Source organism: Olea europaea, chromosome 11 (genome assembly GCF_002742605.1).
Source record: "Olea europaea var. sylvestris chromosome 11, O_europaea_v1, whole genome shotgun sequence".
In the NCBI taxonomy this organism is placed as follows: Eukaryota; Viridiplantae; Streptophyta; class Magnoliopsida; order Lamiales; family Oleaceae; genus Olea; species Olea europaea.
This window is the reverse complement of record NC_036247.1, coordinates 19,478,789-19,488,819: the sequence shown is the minus strand read 5'-3', so window position 1 is coordinate 19,488,819 and position 10,031 is coordinate 19,478,789. Positions and strand designations below refer to the sequence as shown.

The 10,031-nt window shown below is 34.3% G+C and overlaps 1 long non-coding RNA gene across 4 annotated transcripts; it reads right to left on the bottom strand.

Moving 5' to 3' along the window:
* Positions 1–230: 230 nt before the first annotated feature.
* Positions 231–4,273, bottom strand: LOC111403704. 4 transcript variants are annotated; one of them, XR_002704512.1, is made up of 2 exons: positions 3,645–4,273; positions 231–2,750 (listed from the first exon to the last, which is right to left on the bottom strand). It is a non-coding gene; the product is annotated as an uncharacterized LOC111403704 (long non-coding RNA). The 4 variants fall into 4 exon arrangements; XR_002704511.1 differs by having other exon boundaries at positions 231–2,670; XR_002704514.1 differs by having other exon boundaries at positions 231–845.
* Positions 4,274–10,031: the final 5,758 nt, after the last annotated feature.

The window sequence follows — 10,031 nt, the reverse complement described above, 5'->3', positions numbered from 1 at the left end:
AACTGTAAGGGGATCTCAGACTACACTTACAAATAAAGCAAATCAATTACGAGAAAATATGTGATGAGAATATACAATTACTGTAGTAGGATTTGTATGAGAACCACGTTGTATAAAAATTCAAAGACCTATATTGACGTAGGATGCAATGAGACAATTATAGGAGGAGGAGGAGGAGGAGGAGGAGCAGCAGCAGCAGAAGAAGAAGAAGAAGAAGAGAGAGAGAAATATAAGGGAATAAAATATCAATTATTTTTATTCATTCAAATGTTCTCTTATTACATCGTCATAACCCTCAAAGTTTCAAAAATCATTATCGAGTAAAGAAATACTATAAAAGTTGTTAAATCACATTCTAATCATGTTCCCTAAGTTACAAATCAAAATAGGAAACTAAATAAATAATTGTCTCTTATAATATTGCATCATTTATCATCGGCTGAGAAAACTTGATTCCGGCGAGGTTGACTGGAACTTCATATTTTGAGGAAGTTTATCTTTTATTTTGACCAATTGTCTATATCGAGCCTTGAACCATATCCTAAGGTTGAACTCGGGCTAAGGAGGGCGATCTTTCTTGAGAATCAAATATTTGAACTGATTACTTGAGAACACCTAAAGCTGCAAACCCTCCCAACATCTATGATATGATCAAGGGCTACAGTTATTGCTTCTGAACAAATAGCAACATGGAACTCCAAAAAGCGAAATATATGCAACTCATCCACAAAATCTTCAATTGATTGTTCATAATGAGCACAAGGATCTAGCAAAGTAAAATGGCCTACAAAAACAAGTGTCTGCGACAATGGAGCTCAAATGTATCTCGATAAGATAACATCCTGCTATATTGAAAACAAAACCCTCATTTAAGTGCAATGGCCAATCATATAGAATAAGTTCAAGTGAGAAATTCAATCTTTTTTTTATATGTGTGGAAAAAAATTTTAAACGAACAATGACATTGGATAACGTGGAAACTCGAGAAGCATCACAAAGTGGAGGTAAAACCATATCAAAGTCAATGTTAGAGTCATACAATAGATTATGCAAGATCAACTTCAATAATCAAGGATAGCTGGACTGTTTGACTTAGGTGGCAACAATATAGATAATTCCTCATCCTCGGTGTCAAAATATTCAATTGACTCAACAATAGAAACATCAATATCTTCTTCAAGAGCAACACAACTAGACTCAAAAGGTGACTTTCGGGATTTGGGTGGTAGACCTGGCTTATGACACTTTTGATGAAGATGAAAGGATAAGTTCCATGGGTGGTCTATTGGTAAGCATCGTCTAGGGATTGGAATGCAAGAATATCAGCAGGAAAAATTCAGGACTTATAAACATGACAATTGTTCAATAACTCTTTGAAATAGACTAGATACTTACTAACAGTAAAGGTATCTTGCCTATAGTGCAAAATGAATTAATTTAGCGATTGAGTTTTATAGTATACCGGGCATATTTATTACTTAGAATTCATTTCATCTTATCCCGCAAAGTGATAGGACATTAATCTAGGTTATCAATGTAATGCAAAAATGACTTCCAATAACACATAACGGATCCTACAAATGCCCTATGAGCATGATAAAATAAAAAAACTAGTCAAGAGACTCGAGCCAATCAAGAAATGAATCGAGACCAATAAGACCATCAAAGTCCCATAATTGTAATCTAGATGGAGGATAATAGGCTATAATGCACTGATAAGAATATGTGTGTCCAACATGACACATGTCGAATACGTTGACAGACAATTTTTCAAAAAAGTATTGACGTGGCATGTCATCGACACATTAATTACATTATTAAAATTTATCATTTATATTGTATAAATTTAGTTTTATTCTCGTTATTAGTTTTTTATTTTTTTGAAATCTTTTAAATATGAGTACCTTTTTATTATTTATTAATAAATTTGAGTTAAAAATATATAAAAAAAAAGAAATATGATCATGGTAAAGTGTTCGAGGATTGTTAGACGCGGACACACTATCATAGTTAAAGTGTTCGTGCAACAGAGATAATAAGAATGATTAGGTAAAGGTACATGACCGTGATAGTTATTGAAAGATGTATTATACTGCATGAGTTCTCTCACACATTAAAATTGGTTTGACATGATATTTTTCATAAGAGATTTGATGGGCCACAAACGCCTAAATAGAAAGTAAAGATCTCAAATAACAAATTGATATACCTCGCAAGGTTTAAATTCGAGCGGCTGCTGATGCACACGTAAGTTTCCAAATCTGTAGCATAGACTGCTACCCCAACACATCTCTTCCAATTTCCCCAAAATCTCTGGTTAATGAGTTGTGTCCTAAAGTCTCAACAATTAAATGTGGAGGAATATGCCTGATTTCTCTATTCTAAGGGCTTGGTCAATTCCGAAAAGCTTCAAAATTCTGCGTTCTACTATTGTTCTTTGATAACGACTTTTGAGATTCACATCTACTGGGATGGTGTGAAGGCATGAGGTAGAGGTGGGGCAGTTGGAGTATTGAGTTAGTGGGAGACAGGGATTAAGTTGCGAGAGTTGTTTGATAGCGGTTCACAGTGGGAAGAACAAAGTATGTCCTTGGAGGTGATGGAAATAGTGTTTCGTGATCAGAGGCAGATCCAAAACATCATGTTGGGGGGCTGAAATTTAAAATGTATCTGCACAAATTTTTATAAAGCATACAACATAAAATTTCATTACGACATTACCTACTGAAGTTGTGTCTCTCGAGTTTTAACTGAAATAAATGAATGAAGTCATATTCAATTAGATGTAAAAAAAATAAAACATGAAAAACGTAAAATCATACTCACAAAACTATTATTCTAAGCCTAATCAAAATTTATACCATAAATAATCTAATCGGCTAACCCAGTAGATGTGAATCTCAATCTCAATCCTCAAACTGAAAAATGAAAACAATAATGCATAAAAGCAATAAGAGAATGATATGTCATTTCAACAAACACCTTGTCTACAAGATTAAAAAAAAAAAATGCACGAGTCTAAATAAATTGTATTTCAAAACTTTTGTGTCTTACCAACCAAAAACAGTAGATGTGAATCTCAATCTCAATCCTCAAACTGAAAAATGAAAACAATAATGCATAAAAGCAATAAGAGAATGATATGTCATTTCAACAAACACCTTGTCTACAAGATTAAAAAAAAAAAAATGCACGAGTCTAAATAAATTGTATTTCAAAACTTTTTGTGTCTTACCAACCAAAAATGCAAGCAAAGAAAAATTATGCTCAGTTAGATAATTAGATTTTAGCATGTAAGAATTCCAAAAAGCTCTCTTTCGAAAACTCCAAAATTCAAAAATCAGCATATAATCTTGGCCTGTTAGTGTACAATTTTACACTTTTACTTTGCCGTGTTCCCACAATTGACAATCACAATCCCACTAATTTATTAATTATTATACAAAATCTAGTCTTCTGTATCCATTTCTTGATTTCCATTCAATCGACAACTCGAAACTAGTTTGGGAAAATTCGAAAATGTTCCTATTGTGACTTATTCAAACAGTTTCTTGTTTCTATTTTACTTATAGAAATTCAACCCTATAATTTCATACAAAACACGGCATTTTGTTATTGTGCATAAAATGACAATACATCAATACCTCAAAAAAATTCTGTAGTGCGGTGGACGGCGAAGGATCGAAGATGAAGTGATAAACCGTGATGAATCGGAAATGATAATAGCTCAAGCTCACAACGAGGTTGCCACCAGTACCGTTTTCTTTCTGGCTTGTAGAATGCAGAGGCTTCAGGCTCTTCACTTGGGCATTTTTAGAATCAATTGGAAAAATGAGAATAGAGAAGTATGAATGTATGATTTGGTGGGCTAATCTTAAATTTACGCCTAGCTATAATGTTTTTTTTTTTTCCCAAGAAAAATTACACATAAAAATGTTATCCGGGCCAGGGCTCCATTGGGCTGTAGCCCAATAGTTCATATGGGAGAAAGTGTGGTGTCACTAATGATGGTGTGTTGGATTTGTTTTGTGTTTATGGCTTGGGAGAGATGGCAAAGAGTGGGATGCAGGTGGCCTGCCGATAGTAGACAATTGTGGTGGAAGAGTAGTAGAAAATTGTGTGTAGAGTAGCAATGAGACTTGCTAGTATTTTTCCAGTAGGAGGAGAATGAAGGTAATGGTGGGGATGTGTGTAGATGTGGGATGGAGCCGGCGGAGTTGATAGGTGTAGACGGTTGGAATCTTGAAGCTATTGGCGGCAATACTGCGTTGGAATGAAGATGGTGGTTACTGGACTTGAAAGAAATTTGGGCTTTGTGAGTTGTTATAGGCTACTAGGGAGTGGTTAAATGTGATATGGGATGGATATTGATTAGAGATGTCAACGAGTTAAGTCGAAACTTGAGACTCGAGCTCGGCTCAAGCGAAATTAAACGAGCTTTTTTCAAGTCTGAGCCGAGCCAAACAAAAGCTATCCAAAAAAAGGCTCGTCCCTAGCTTTAGGCTCGGGCCTTACCGAGTCGAGTCGAGCCGACTATTTTTTTTTTTTACGGATTTAACATTTTTTTAAAGAATTTAAAAATTGCATAGTTTATACGAGTTAAAAATTAAATAAAAATTACAACTTATAAAATTTCATAATTTATACGAATTACAAATTAAATAAAAATTACAACTTACAACCCTTCTCCTTTTTTTCGGGTTTGAACCGGCTACATGACGTAGGCGGAGTTAAAACTGTACACAAATAAAATATTTCGTGTACAATTTTTCTTGAAACAAATAAATTTAAAAATTACATATTTTTTTTGAAATAAATTATTTTAAAAACTTACAACATTCTATATTAGGATCTGCCACAACTTTTCGATCAGTATACTGTCAACATGTTCTTGAACACGTAATTCTGCATATTCCCAATCCTACAAGCATATTAAAGCCTCTAATATATCTTCTTTTAATCTTAAACGTTCGTCTGATAAAATTCGACCACCTAAATTGAATGCAGCCTCCGATGCTACTGTAGACACCGGAGATGTTGGTAGATCAAGTGTAATTTTTGATACAATTGAATATTGTCTTTCATTACACCTCCACCAATTTAGGAGACTAAATTCCTGCAATTATTTTTCAGGTAATACACTACGAACGTCCACACACATATACTTAGCTAACTCAGAGGGAATTTCTATATTTCTACCACCGACATTTATCACTCTAGACATTGATGAACTAAAACTAAATAAGGGAACACTTGTATTACTTTCCAAATAATTCTATAAATTATCTGAATTTGTTGAAATATTTCTTGAACAGGAACTTTGGGAAGTAGAACTACACTGACTTTCTTTTTCAGCATAATAATTATACATTTCACATAACATAGATTCTATATTCACAAGTGATAATTCCACATTCATGAAATTTGAAATTCCCTTGTGCCATTCAAATTAAGTCGAGAGTTCACTACTGAAACTAAAATAAATAAAGAAGGCAATTCTTCCTAATATTTACGAAATTTTAACTCCATAGAGCAAACTAAGTCAAAAAAAAAAACGGCAAACTCCTGTATTTGTGAAATGTAGAAAAAATATTGTGAAACAAGTGAAGATGTAGAGTAATAAATTCAACTACATTCCTTTGTAACATCAAAAAAAGATTTTAAAAATTTTTTCACGTGAAATGCAAGCGACTATTCCCAATCTTCTAAATTATGTTCAGATCCGTATGTATGCCTATCATTATAATATAATGAAATCACTTTATCGTAATTTTCACACGAATGTAACATAAGATATGTGGAGTTCCATCTATGTGTTACATTAGTGGCGAATGATTTCTCCTGTAGGCCATACACTGCATACAAATTGTTAAATGTTTGCTTTATTGTTGGTGACACAGTAATAAAATTTATTGCTTGTCTAATTTTATCTAAATGAAAAGTTATATGTTCCAATCCAATTTTTACAATCAAATTGATAATATGACATAAACAACGTTGATGAAAAAATAAAGTTCCAAATGTAAGGTTAAGATCATTAATAAATATTTTGATAACACCTTTGTTCACACTAGCATTATCAAAAGTAAAATTTCGAACCATATCTTGCATACCATATTCCTGTATGATATCTTTTACAACCATGTATATATTAGTGGCATTATGAGGATATTCTACACATCTAAATACAATAATTCTTTTATGTAAAAGCCACGAATGATCAATATAATGAGTCATAGCAGCAATATAACATTTTCTACTACCACTGGTCCATAAATCAGATGTAAATGATATTACACTATTAAAATTTTTTAGATCTTCAATAACAACTTGTTTTCTTTTGTTATATAATTTTATAGTATCCGAACGAAGAATATTTCTAGAATAAGAAGAATACCTGGGTTGGAAATATTTCTGCATGAGCCGGGTAAAATGTACTGAGTCTATCATCGTAAGCAGCATCTCTGTTGCAGCCATGTATGTAGTCATTCCTTCACGAAATCTTTCCTGTGATTATACGAAGGTGGAAAGATTATAACAAGAACCTCCAAACACTAGTTCGGTTTATTTTGGGTCAAGATCGACTGGTTTTACTTTGTAACTCCTTAATATGTGTCTACTCAAATGCGTTGTGCCCGAACTGGGCTTTCAGCTAAGTTCTTTGTCACAATAATCGCAACATGCTTTCCAAATATCTACTCCATTTTGAATACTAATTTTTTTATGTGTCATATGTTGCCAATAATCCAATGATTCTTTTTTCGACCTTTTAACTTCGAGTACTTCTTCCTCTTTAATATTCTCCAAATCAATTGAAACATTTTGAGATGCATCATTGTAACCAGATGGAGTACTCGAGCTACCCTTAAACTGATTAAACTCATCACTAGTAAAATTCATTTATATATAGTATAGTATAAAATACTGAATATTAGAGTGAAAAAATTGAATATTAGATTGAGAGTAAAGAAATTGAAGTTGAAACTTGAATCTATAATATTGCAAGTTAAAATCAATAGAAAGAAATTGATTTGAAACTTAAAATTTTACCTCGTATTTATAGCCAAAAAAATCTATTTTATCTCCAAATTTGAAATTCAAATTGGAATTTTGAATTTGAGATTTTCGTAGTCTCGTAAATTAAATTGTAAAAAAAAGTAGAAGAGCCATAAGTATCAGTAGTTCTAAAGCTGCTTGTAACGGCAGCTTTATAGCTAGCAACAGTCAAGCTTTGCTGCCGTTACAGACAGTTAAACTGCTGCCGTTATAGGTAGCTATAAAGCTGCTTGTAACGGCAGCTTTTATAGCTGCCTGTAATGGCAGCATTATAGCTCCCTAGGCTGTTGCCTTAAGGTAGCTATTATTCTTGATTTTGTGTATAATTTTTTTAAAATTAATTTCGAGCATTGTCAGGGGCCATTTTTGGCTCGTGACATGAGTCGGCTCGTGTAGCTCGCCGAGCCACAATGGGCTGGCTCGGGCTCAGGCCAATGCCCCAAGATTTGGCTCAGCCTGAGCTTAGGCTTGCTCAATCCAAGCTACGAGCCGGGATGGCTCGGGCTTTTCCCAAGCCGAGGCACTAACCTCTCGTCAAAGCCATAACGAGCTGGCTCGGGCTAGGGTCAAAGCCCCAAAATGGGGCTCAGCCTGAGCCTAGGCTCGCTCAATCCAAGCTAGGAGCCGGGATGGCTCAGGGTTTTCCCAAGCCGAGCCACGAGCTGCCCGAGCCATCGAGCCGGTTTGACATCCCTAATATTGACCTATGTAATAGGCTGGTGTAAAATGGTAATGGTTACTAAGCTAATGGATAATGGGCTGTTTGTTGGATGTCGATTGCTATTTTGGGTAGTGACCAGGTTAAGGTTAATGTTGGGCCTATGTGGTGGAATTGGATTAGGCTTGGGTTGGGTTAGTAAGTGGTTGTAAAGATTTATTTTGAGCAAATTAGGCCCGTACGGCTTGGGTGTTGTAAAATTGATTAATGCAATTAACCTTTTCATCCTTTTCTTTTTACGTATTAATTACGATGTAATAAAGGAAGATATTCAAACCCCTCCTTTCTCAATCTCTCATCTCTCTGTCCCAATTCATCATCTCTCACTGCCTTCCTAAAACTTCCCTTCGCAACTCACTCACTAATCTTGTTACCATATTGCCACCCCTTCTCAATTCTCTCCTACTTAGACCCATCGAAGATTACCAAGCTAGCATGGGTCAACTGGGCTATCGGGCAATCGCCTCTGCAGATTTTATTTGTGTCCACAAATTGCCCTCCAAATACCCCTTTATTTTAGAAAAAATTGCAGCAGTGGTCACTACCCTTTCAGTTTTTATAGATTTTAACCTAACATTCACTTTGTGCTATCCACGGTCTCAAACTTTTCAGAAATATGCATCTGTAGTCCAAACGGATGGAAATAGTCCGTTTTGACTGTTAGTTGACCAATAAAATTGAAATTTGACCAATTTTTGACCAATTTAAAAGGGTAAAAAGATAACTTTGCTACAATAAAAACAATTAAAATAATAAATAACTAAAACAAAATTAAAGTAAAAAGAAAAAATTGTTCATCTCCTTCTTCAACCTACGCCACAGTCCAAATCCACTGCCCAAAACCACCACCGTTCTTCAACAAAGAATACCACCCAAATCCCCCACCATTTCCTTGAGCGTAACAATGGCGTCCCGATTTATTGATTATACTTCTCCTATGAGATCAGCTACTTACTTCATAAGTAAGAAATGCCAGACGTGATGGTCTATCCGTAAAAACGATATCCGTATCTCGTTATTACTTACGACCACGGATGATTTAAGATTTCAATTAGATGTAATTTGTATCTCACAATCACAACTCCTTGTGATTAACAAATTACGAAGATTTGAATTTTCGGACTCTATTATTTATTTAATTGTTTATTAATTAAATAATAGATCTACCATTAAATTGCATTAATTATATATCAAAAGTATTCATGTCCAAAGTTGATTGGACCTAGGGCATAATACTTACAAACTCCCACTTGTATTAGATCCAATCACTTATTTGTCCAATATCATAAGTCTACATGACGATCATGTTTATGCTACGACAAGTCTTTATCAGTGGATCTGCAATATTGTTAAATGTGGGAATTTGTTCTTCTCTTTACGTCATTTCTATGTATTATCTCTCTTATGAGATTATACCGCCTTAATACATGTTTGGATCATTGATGAGACCTTAGTTTCTTCGCTTTCGCAATGGCTCTATTGTTATCACAATACAATGGCATGTGATCAACAATATCAGGAACTACTCCAAGTTCATTTATGAACATTATGATCCAGATTGCAACTCTTTACTACTTCTGAAGTAATCATGTATTAGATTTCTACTATTGAATCAACGGTTGCTTCACGTTTGGAACCTTTCTAACATACCGCTTAAGAGTAAACCAGTTTCTCCATATGAAATCTTCTCAAGATTTCATCTATGTAAATTGGGATGAGTTAAGCAATCTTCTAAATCTATCTCTATAGATCAAATTGCTTCTCCCATATCGTTCATGAATAAATCCTTTAACAACCATTATTTCAACGATTGAAACATAGGGATGCCATTTTCTACAATATTAGAAATACGACAATGCTCCCACTATCTTCTTGTAAATACACAATTTGTCTTCAAATTTGATAAAATCAAACACTTTGACTTTTTCATCAAATCTAAGATTTCAACTCCAAGAAACTTCTCTTAACCTATAGTCACGATATGCATCTGTTGCAAGCAAAACCCGAATGGACTTCAGCAAGGCTACAGGAGAAAGGTTTTACCAAGGTCAACATTTAACCTTTGCTTCTAGCCTTGCTTTGTATATATGGATATTTCCATCCATATCGACCTTTTTCTTATAAACTATTTACAAAAACTTATGGGTTTTATTCCATCAGGAGGCTTGACCAAGGTCCAAACCACAACACATACGTCGAGTTCATCTCGAGTTTTATGGCCTCTTGTTGTCTCTTTTAAGTCAACACTTAACTTTAT